This window comes from Dipodomys merriami, unplaced genomic scaffold (genome assembly GCF_024711535.1).
Source record: "Dipodomys merriami isolate MVZ:Mamm:240054 unplaced genomic scaffold, mDipMer1.0.p SCAF_31, whole genome shotgun sequence".
Taxonomy (NCBI): domain Eukaryota; kingdom Metazoa; phylum Chordata; class Mammalia; order Rodentia; family Heteromyidae; genus Dipodomys; species Dipodomys merriami.
This window is the reverse complement of record NW_027204604.1, coordinates 4038967-4048615: the sequence shown is the minus strand read 5'-3', so window position 1 is coordinate 4048615 and position 9649 is coordinate 4038967.

Genomic DNA, 9649 nt, shown 5'->3' with positions numbered 1-9649 from the left:
CACGTTGACATTTTTTAAGTGTCTACGGACCATTTTTCCCATTACCAGACTAAATTTGATTTTTAAGCACAAATTATACCTAAAAATTTGACTTCTAATGTACGCCTTAATAGGTATAAAAGAAGTGGTACCACCGAATGGCTCAAGCCTGGTCCAGGTTGCCAGATCTTCCTGGGTTCAAATCCAGCCCCACTACTCATGAGCTCTGAGAAGAACTTAACAGAACCTTGCCTCTGCCCCACTGTTTATAATGGAGACGATCAGACTGCCCACCTTACAGAGCTGTTTTGGAAATTAAGTAAGTGCAGATATATGACAAACTGAGAATTGTAATTAGCATATAGCAAAGACCGCACAAAGACTTATAGTCATGATACAACCTTCACGCTTTTATTCATTGGCTGAAATGGAGTTCGAGAAACACAGGGAAGAGCCTTGAAGTATTTCCTGAGTAACTGTCCTTGGCTTGGTTGGAAAATGTTCATGATTTGGGGATTTTCATGGTTTGGGGAACTGATGAGCTGTGTTGACCTGACAGGCCTCTAGAGGGCAGCAGAAGCGCCGGCGAGTGTCTTGAGTCCTTTATAAGGGAACTCCCCTGAGTCACTCCTGTCCATAAACTATAAACTCGATAGGACCGACAGCTTGACTCAATAGACTAAATTGGTGTGTGATTGTTTACTTCGGGACCTGAAGCAAATAGGCCTGAGTAATAACAGCATGCACTTATCTTTTTGGTAATAAAGCTAATCTTACATTTAGCTGTTTCTGAACACTAAATATATCACACTAATGCGTTCACCTCATTCAAACCATGGTAACATGAGGCTTGCCCCATCTAGCTCCAGCAATTTAATTCGTAGCAAGCAGCTGAATATTGAGTGTGGCTTAATGATGTAATTGTTGCCCATGCCAGCGCCCTGGGGCAGGGAATGCCATCATTTCTGTACAGAACAGAGTACGTGACTGCCTGGCTTCAAGCACTTACTTTTGAAAGTTTCCAAACATCTATGTCATACCAACTTTAAAACCATTTTTGCAAATGTTTCTTCTTGACATTGGACTCAAAGTTCCCCTTACAATTCAGCTATTACCAATGACTGAGGGTGGCTGGGGGAGGGGGGAGACAGAGACATTGCTTTAAAAATGGCAGAGCAAAATGGCAGAGAGCTGGTGGTTCACACCTGTCATCCTAGTTACCCAGGAGGCTGAGATCTGAGGATGGCAGTTCAAAGCCAGCCTGGACAGGAGAGTCTGAGACTCTTATCTCTAATTAACCACCAAAAAAAGCCAGAAGTAGAGCTGTAGCTCAAATGGTAGAGTAGCCTTGAGTGAAAGAGCTAAGGGACTGCAGTCAACATTCTCTGTGTGTCTCTGTCTCTGTCTCTGTCTGTCTGTCTGTCTCTCAAACACACACACACACACACACACACATTGCAAAGCACTCAGAATTAACCCATAATCAAACGATAATTGGTACTGTCACTGGCCAGTTCTCTGAACTCCAGATGGATGTGCAGGACAGTGGATGAGAACACAGACTCCCAAAAGAAAAGGACTCAGACTCACCCCCTAGCTCCACAACTTACCAGCTGTGTGGTCTCAAACAAGCTATTTAATGTATCTGCACCTCTATTTTCTCTTCTACAAAATGGAAATAATGACATTATTACAAGATAGAGGTTTAGCAGAATTTAAATTAATATACATGAAATTCTTCCAACAGTCCCTTGCACTTAGTAAGGCCTATGAAAATGTGGGTTCTCGTGATGTAGGGTCTGAAAAACAATTGTTTTGTAAACATTCAAGCTTTCCTTTCCCTTCCTCATTCTCCTTTCCCCAATAAGCGGGCCACCTAGCAGGAATTAGAGTTCACTGCACCCACAGAGCAATGCCCTCTATCAGCAAACACAAAACAAGAGCATTTCCCCTCTTCACAGAAACACATAGGAAGCTAACATCAACATTCCCTAAGCTTTCCCCTGGAACATTATCCCCGGGTTTTAGTTCAGCTCCTCTCCCTGGCACCCTGTTCTCTGGGCCAGTGAAGTTTTGTGGGATTTTTTGGTCTGGGTCACATTATTAGGTCTTTCTCTCTTGGTTCATTTGTGCACTGACAGAGCCATTCTAAGAATCCTGTGGGTTCTATTAAATAGACTCCCAGCACTCTTGTGGAGTGGAAGAAGGTAGACAAGTACAAAACTCCATCTGTTTATTTATTTATTTTTATTATGGGTAATCGCTTCTGAGGCCTTGCATATGCCAGACAACCATTCTGCCACTCAAGCCACACGCTCAGTCCTTTTGCTCTTAGTTTAGTTTTCACATAGAGTCTTGCCCATTTGCCTGGGCATAGCTTCAGACCATGATCTACTTATTTCCACCTCCTGAGTAGCTAGAGATGACAGGTCCAAGCCACTCAAAATACATGCCTCTTTTAAAGGAAAAAAAAACACACAGAAAACCCCGAGAATAATTCCTTTAGTAAAGGCAACCTCTGAAAGGAAAAACAAACACAAAGCAATAATAAAAGTTACCAGAAACTAATATAATGTCAAACCAAAACTAAACAAATGAAGATTAAGATGATAGTCTGGGTAGGGGCAAGGAATGGAGTGGAGGGAGGAAGGGCTGTGCAGCAAATGCAGTCATTATTCTTATTGTACATTATGTAAAAATAAATGAGCTATTGTCACACGAAGGTAGGAATGGGAGGGGGAAAGTGGCTGAGAGAAGGAAGGAAGGGGTAACGCTGACCAAGAAGCATTGTACTCATTACCTGACTTATGGAATTGTAACCTCTATATGACTACTGACTAACAATGATTTTAAAAGAAGAAGATGAAGAAGAAGAAGAAGAAGAAGGAGGAGGAGGAGGAGGAGGAGGAGGAGGAGGAGGAGGAGGAGGAGGAGGAGGAGGAGGAGGAGGAGGAGGAGAAGAAGAAGAAGAAGAAGAAGAAGAAGAAGAAGAAGAAGAAGAAGAAGAAGAAGAAGAAGAAGAAGAAGAAGAAGAAGGAAGAGGAGGAGGAGGAGGAGGTATGTATGTAGGAGTCAAGTCAATGTCTTAAACTTGCATTACTTTATAATATGTGATAATAATATATTTCCATTATCTTTTTTTGGGGGGGTGTCTGGTCGTGGGGCCTGAAGTATGGGCCTGGGCGCTGTCCCTCAGCTCTTCAGCTCAAGGCTAGCACTCTACCACTTGAGCCACAGCGCCACTTCCGGCTTTTTTCTTTTTGCTTATGTGGTGCTGGGGAATCGAACCCAGGACCTCATGCATGCAAGGCAAGCACTCTACCACTGAGCCACCTTCCCAGTCCTGTATTATCTTATAGTATGTGCTATGCGGCCTGGAGATAATAATAGTTACCTGTGGCAGTGTGTTCCTGTCCCCACCCCCTTGTGTGTACCTGTCACTCTCCTCTCAGAGGGTGCACACACACACACACACACACACACACACACACACACACACACACACACACATACACACACACCTTCCTTCCTGCCACCCTGAAGGTATCAATCACTGGCTGAGCTGCAGATGGAAGCCACGCCCCCTTTGCATGCTTATTGGAGAGAAAGCAGTTGTCTGAGACCATGTCACCTGAAGGGAGTGGAGTAGACCATAATCCATCTGCTTCCCTTTCCTAGCCCTCATTCCTTTTCTTTTCTTTTGTTAATCTTTGGTTTCTCCTGGGACCACAGGGATCTGTTCCTCAGATGTGAAGCTCATCTCAGCCTCTGTCTCTGAAGACCAGTGACTTAAACCCTAACTCTCATAGAATTTAGAAAGGATAGATTATGGTAACACCCCATACAGCGCATGAAACAGTGGGTAGTGTATCGTTAGTCTTGTTTCAGTGTTGATTATTTTGACTGGAGGATGGACCTACTGCTTCAAGAGCAACCATGGGGGCTCTACTAAGGATTTCAGACAAACATAAAATTACAAATACACAAATTCTTGAGAAATGTTGAAGGAGTGAAGTAATCCACATAATTGCTTCCAATCGCATGGCTGGCTGGACCTTTGCCCTTAATTACAAGGGAATCAATGTTCCCGACTGAGTTGTAATATAAAGGGGCTTCTAGTCTGTGCCCGGTGAGACCCACCACACGCGTTCAATTTAGCTAACAAGTATGGATACTAGAAGAAGTGAGTGGGGAATGTTCTCTCTATGTGCTTTTTTTTTTTTTTTTTAATAAGTGAAACTCTTTGGTTCGTCCTTTAACCCGGTTTCATAGAGTAGTTTCAAGGTGGCTTGTTTGAAGGTAAGCAGCAGGAGTCTTAAGAACTTAATTTTAAGAAATTCAAAGAGCAAAGAATGCACTTTGTTCTTTGAGTTTCTTAAATCTATATTTCATAGCCTTTCATACTAATTTGTCTTTCATGGATAAAATATACACAAATCATTGAGGCCAAAAAAAAAAAAAGCATCTGATGTGACCTTGGGTGGGCAAGGCTTTCTGTTTTTAAACAGCATGTATAGGGTATATTATTAAGATTTCTCTATGGCAGGATTTCTGGCACCTAGAAAGGCTCAGAAAGAGAACTTGTCATTTCTTTATTTTTCAGTTCAAAAATAAGGGCAAAGAAACTTACTCATTGGATTTTTTTTCTCCCTAAGGTTTTCATTTATCAGGAAAGAAAGAAAGAGAGAAAGGAAGAGAGAAAGGAAGAAAGGAAAGAAAGAAAGAAAGAAAGAAAGAAAGAAAGAAAGAAAGAAAGAAAGAAAGAAAGAAAGAAAGAAAGAAAGAAAGAAAGAAAGAAAATTGATACAGGCAAAAATCCCAGTGTGATAAAAACCAGAAGTAAAGTACTAGTGGCTGGCGGCAGGAACTTGTAAGTGAATTATTATGATCGTAGGTCCTAAAAAATTTATTCTTCTCTGGTTCTCTCATCTGACCCCACTGCAGCCTGCCTTTTGTCCACTTCCCAGTGCTTGAGCCATTAACGCTCTCCTCCAGGCCAAATGCAGTGTCCTCCCTCTGTCCCTACTCTCTTTAATCTATTTGTTGCCTTTGTTCGACTCAACCACTGTCTTCCTCCTCCTCTATAAGCCTGTCTTCCCCTAATTTTGTCTGATCCTTTACTATTTCTTTTCTTTTCAAGGCCATAATATTTTTTAAAAATTAAAAAAACTGGAAATGATCATCAGAAAAGAGGGGGGAAATAAGAATCCAATTCAAACACTATCATTCTATACCCCCTGCCCAGCTGGTTTTATGCATTCGGAATAGGATTTTTGTGTTCTTTTTCTAGCAAATACCTTCTTTTAATTATTTCACAGGTGGCCATATAGGCTTTTTAATAGTCCTCCATACCTCCTCGTAATCATTTCCCTTCCCTTCCCAGTCTGTTCTTTTCCCATCCTTGGAATTCCCACCTCAATACCCCCCACAAAAACTCACTGAGCCAAAAGCCTTGTCCCACATTTTCTTTCCTAACCCTTCTGTCTCTTTTGTTCTAATGATATGAATCGCACTGAAGCAAAGTAAATTTTCCTTTGTTCTCATCAAAATACTTAAACCCAGATATTAGATCCTCTGAAAGCTAACCTGGCAATTTATATCAAAGGTGTAACTTCTGAAGTATCTAAGACATATCTTTCCTCTAAATAATTCCCAAGATTTTTTTTTGTTTCTAGTAATGTGTCTGATAAGAACCAATACTTAATAAATATAAAATGGAATACCAGTTTCCAAATTTTCCTTAAGATTAGACAGGAAAGGGGGCTGGAATGCTAGGAATATAGCTCAAGTGGTAGTGCACCCCAGTACAACAAGAATTAAAAAAAAAACACTCTTTTAATTAAGCAAAGCTAAAACTGTTTTCTTTTTTTTTCCTGGAAGAATTTTCAGACCCATTAAAGTATTAATTCTAGCTTGGTTGGTAAACATTCAGCAAAGATTTGCTTATTATGTGTGTACATTAAGGTACATCAGGGAATAATAGTACCTGTATAATTCCCCAAAACAAAAGAGATTTATTTTTTAGAGACATTTAAACATATATTTAAAAGGTTGTTTATTGAAGCACTTTTTAGAATGGTTTAAAACTCCAAACACTCCTAATACCTATAATCTGGGCATTAACTATGGTACAATAGGAGATCATATAGCCATTATGTTACAATATGATATTAATATGAAAAGATGTCATTCATTACATGTGGGAAAATATCAAAGGACAGAATGAACTTTTGTATGCTGTCTCTCTAAATAAACAACCATATAAACTATTAATGAATATATAAAAGATGACATGTGTACATACCAAAAAGCTAATGGTAATTATCTTTTGTTGATGGACTTTATATTATTATTATTTATTCTTATTTTTACAAGTCCCTCAACTGGTTATAAACAGAAATTCTCATTTAAATAAATAAGTTCAAGCAGTAATCAGTGGAAATACACAGCACAGGTGAACACTGAGATAAAATTAAGGATAATAGCCTAATCTTTTAGAAAGCTTTTCTGTGCTAAGCATTTTAGATACACACTTATTTTAAACAGTAGAGTCTATTTAACTTCTTTGCACTGGAACTCTCAAATGGACTTGGCTATCTGAAGAATAACATACATCTCACAGAGCCTCTGGGAGTGGAGAGCATTTGCGACAAAGACTGGATTGTTTTGTCCATGTTAACTCTGACTGTGAACAGGATATGTAATGACTTCAAGTTCAGCTTCCTCCAATCTAAAATGAAGATGGTATGTACCATCTCTTTATCCAAAGATTGAATGAGTTCATCAAAGATGTCTCAGTATTAGCTGTGATATTTTTTTTTTTTCCTAAATAGAATGAGCCAGACACCAGTGGCTCACCTGTGGAATCCTAGCTATTCAGGAAGCTAAGATCTAAGGATTACAGTTCAAAGCCAGACCCAGCAGGAAAGTTAATTAAGCACCAAAAAGCCAGAAGTGGAGCTGTGGTTCAAGTGGTAGAGCACATTGAGCACAAAAGCTCAAGGATAGCACCCAGGCCCTGAGTTCAAGCTCTAGGATCAACACCAAAAAAAAGGGGGGGGACTGGGGACTGGTGGCTCACACCTATAATCTAACTATTCAGGAGACTGAGATCTGAGGATCACAGTTTAAAGCCAGCCCAGGCAGGAAAAATCTGTGAGACTCTTATCTCCACTTAACCATCAGAAAACCAGAAGTGGCATTATGGTTCAAAGTGGTAGAGCTTTGAATCGCAGAGGTAAGGAACAGAGCCAGGCCTAGAGTTCAAGTCCAACAACCAACAACAACAACATAAAAAGGAATAACATAAAAGGAATGAAATGAAGGCGGGGGTGTGATGGGCCAAAGTGGCACTGTGGCTCAAGTGGTAGAGTGCTAGCCTTGAGCAAAAGAAGCTCAGGGACAGTGCCCAGGCCCTGAGTTCAAGCCTCAGGACTGAGAAAGAAAGAAAGAAAGAAAGAAAGAAAGAAAGAAAGAAAGAAAGAAAGAAAGAAAGAAAGAAAGAAAGAAAGAAAGAAAGAAAGAAAGAAAGAAAGAAAGGAAGGAAGGAAGGAAGGAAGGAAGGAAGGAAGGAAGGAAGGAAGGAAGGAAGGAAGGAAGGGAGGGAGAGAGGAGAAGAGAGGGAGGGAGGGAGGGAGGGAAAGAAAGGAAGGGAAAGGAAGGAAGGAAGGAAGGAAGGAAGAGAATGAACAAGACTCAAGACAAACCAACACCCCATGTTTTTAGTCAAATACCCAGAAAGTTAACACAATTCAGATTTAAGAACGTAAATTTTCTTTGATAATACTTAGATGGGATAAATACAACTTTTTAATGTTAAATAATAAAACTAAAATGATTGTAAGGAGTTTCATCCCCGGGACTCTCAAACTGTTCATTCACATCTTATCATCCCAACTGTTGTCATATTTGCATAACATCTCAAGTAATGTATATCTCATGTTTTTCTTTCAAATCTTCCTCCAAAGCAAGGCTGTGTACAAAGCCTGGGGGAAGATGGCTGGTTGCACACATTTAATCATTTGTCACCTACAAGGATCTCGTACTTTTGTCCCACAAATGCTTCTGGTTTGACTTCCTCATTCCCAAGGCTCAGAATGTTAAGCGATGTCTTAGTAATTTTAGGTGAGGATAGAAGAAAAGGAAGTCACTAGATTTGAAAACAATCATAGCAATGCCCAGTCTGATTGTCAGCTCATTCGTAAGTTAAAAATATGACTTCAATGATGCTGGAAGTTACCTGTCCCTATTTTGATCAATTTTACCCGATTTTCACCTTAACTCTCATGTGGCTCAATACTACCCACGTTGTGTTATCCATTCACTTAGCAAATATCACTGAGCTTCTACTTTGTGCCTAGCACACTGCCAAAGCACTGCCTAAGGACATAGTCATGAACACAATAGATCAGTGCTCTTGAGCTCAGGAAGCTGCCCAGTTGATTTTTTTTACTTCCTAACTGAATGTCTTTTTCTAGAGTCTAAATTCCTAGAGAACAAGATCTGGCTATAATTTAATTCTAGGCCCTCAACAGTACTCAAGAAAACATTTTAAATTCTTAGATCAATAGATGCTTGAATAATGAACAGGTTTGCTTTGGTTCATTTTTAACCTTGAATGCTATGCTTCTTATTTCCATTTGTCCCCTAGTTAACTTTTCCCCCATTCTTAATGTTCTGATTTCAATTTACAATACATTGAATAAAACAGAGAGGTAGCTCGTAGGAAAGGAAATGTAACACCTGATGCAAGGGAAAAAAGTTTCATTTGCTACATTCAAAGTGCTACATTGCCAAAATATAAGACATTAAAATAAATACCTGACTTCTTAGAAATAGATTCTGATAAAATGTTTGTTTGACTTCTATATACCTTCCAAAACAATTCAAATAAGCTTGAGAAAACATGTCATAGTTTTCTGAATGATTGCCAAATAGCATACATTTAAGCCTTATCAGGAATTAGAAAAAATAAATCAAAGACAGTTTTTCAGTTTTAAAACTGTTCCTTGTGAAGATGACAATATTTGACTAGACTTAGTTTTGGTATGAATTGCTGACTCCTGGCTGTGTTCAGTTTTTACATACAGTCTTTCTTGCAACTATTTATTTTTTCCCTCTGGTATTTTTCTTCCCTCATATAAGAGAAATAAATTCGACTGTTATATTCAAATTCTAGGTAAGGATTGAAGAAGTAGAATGAGACCGGTAGGATAAGGCTTTGAGTCTTCACATAGCACATTTCACCCTCTTCATTTATGGAAATTTCCTCTTCTTTAATCAAATCAGTGTGACATTTCTGAAGGGGCATGAGGCACAACAATCTGGCTTTCTGTAAGTAGCTCAAGGTCATGAGCATTTGGGAGCAAAGTCAAACTCTGTATCCAGTCCCCCTCTTATAGCCACTAGATGACACTACCTCCCCAAAAATAAGGAAGTTGTTTGTTGTGCTTTATAGGAAAGAAATGCCCAAGATGTCTGAGCTTTGCTACATTTGGCATTTTTCTTTTTTTTTTAAATCGATTTTTTTTAAAAAAGCAATGACACTTCCCAGAGGAAAAAGTTCCAAAGTTTTCAAATCTCATTCAGGTTCAAACATGTCAGTAAATGGAATCTATTCTCCAGCCTTTTTTGATGTATTTTAACTCAGTTATCAGTGTCTGGTTAGAAC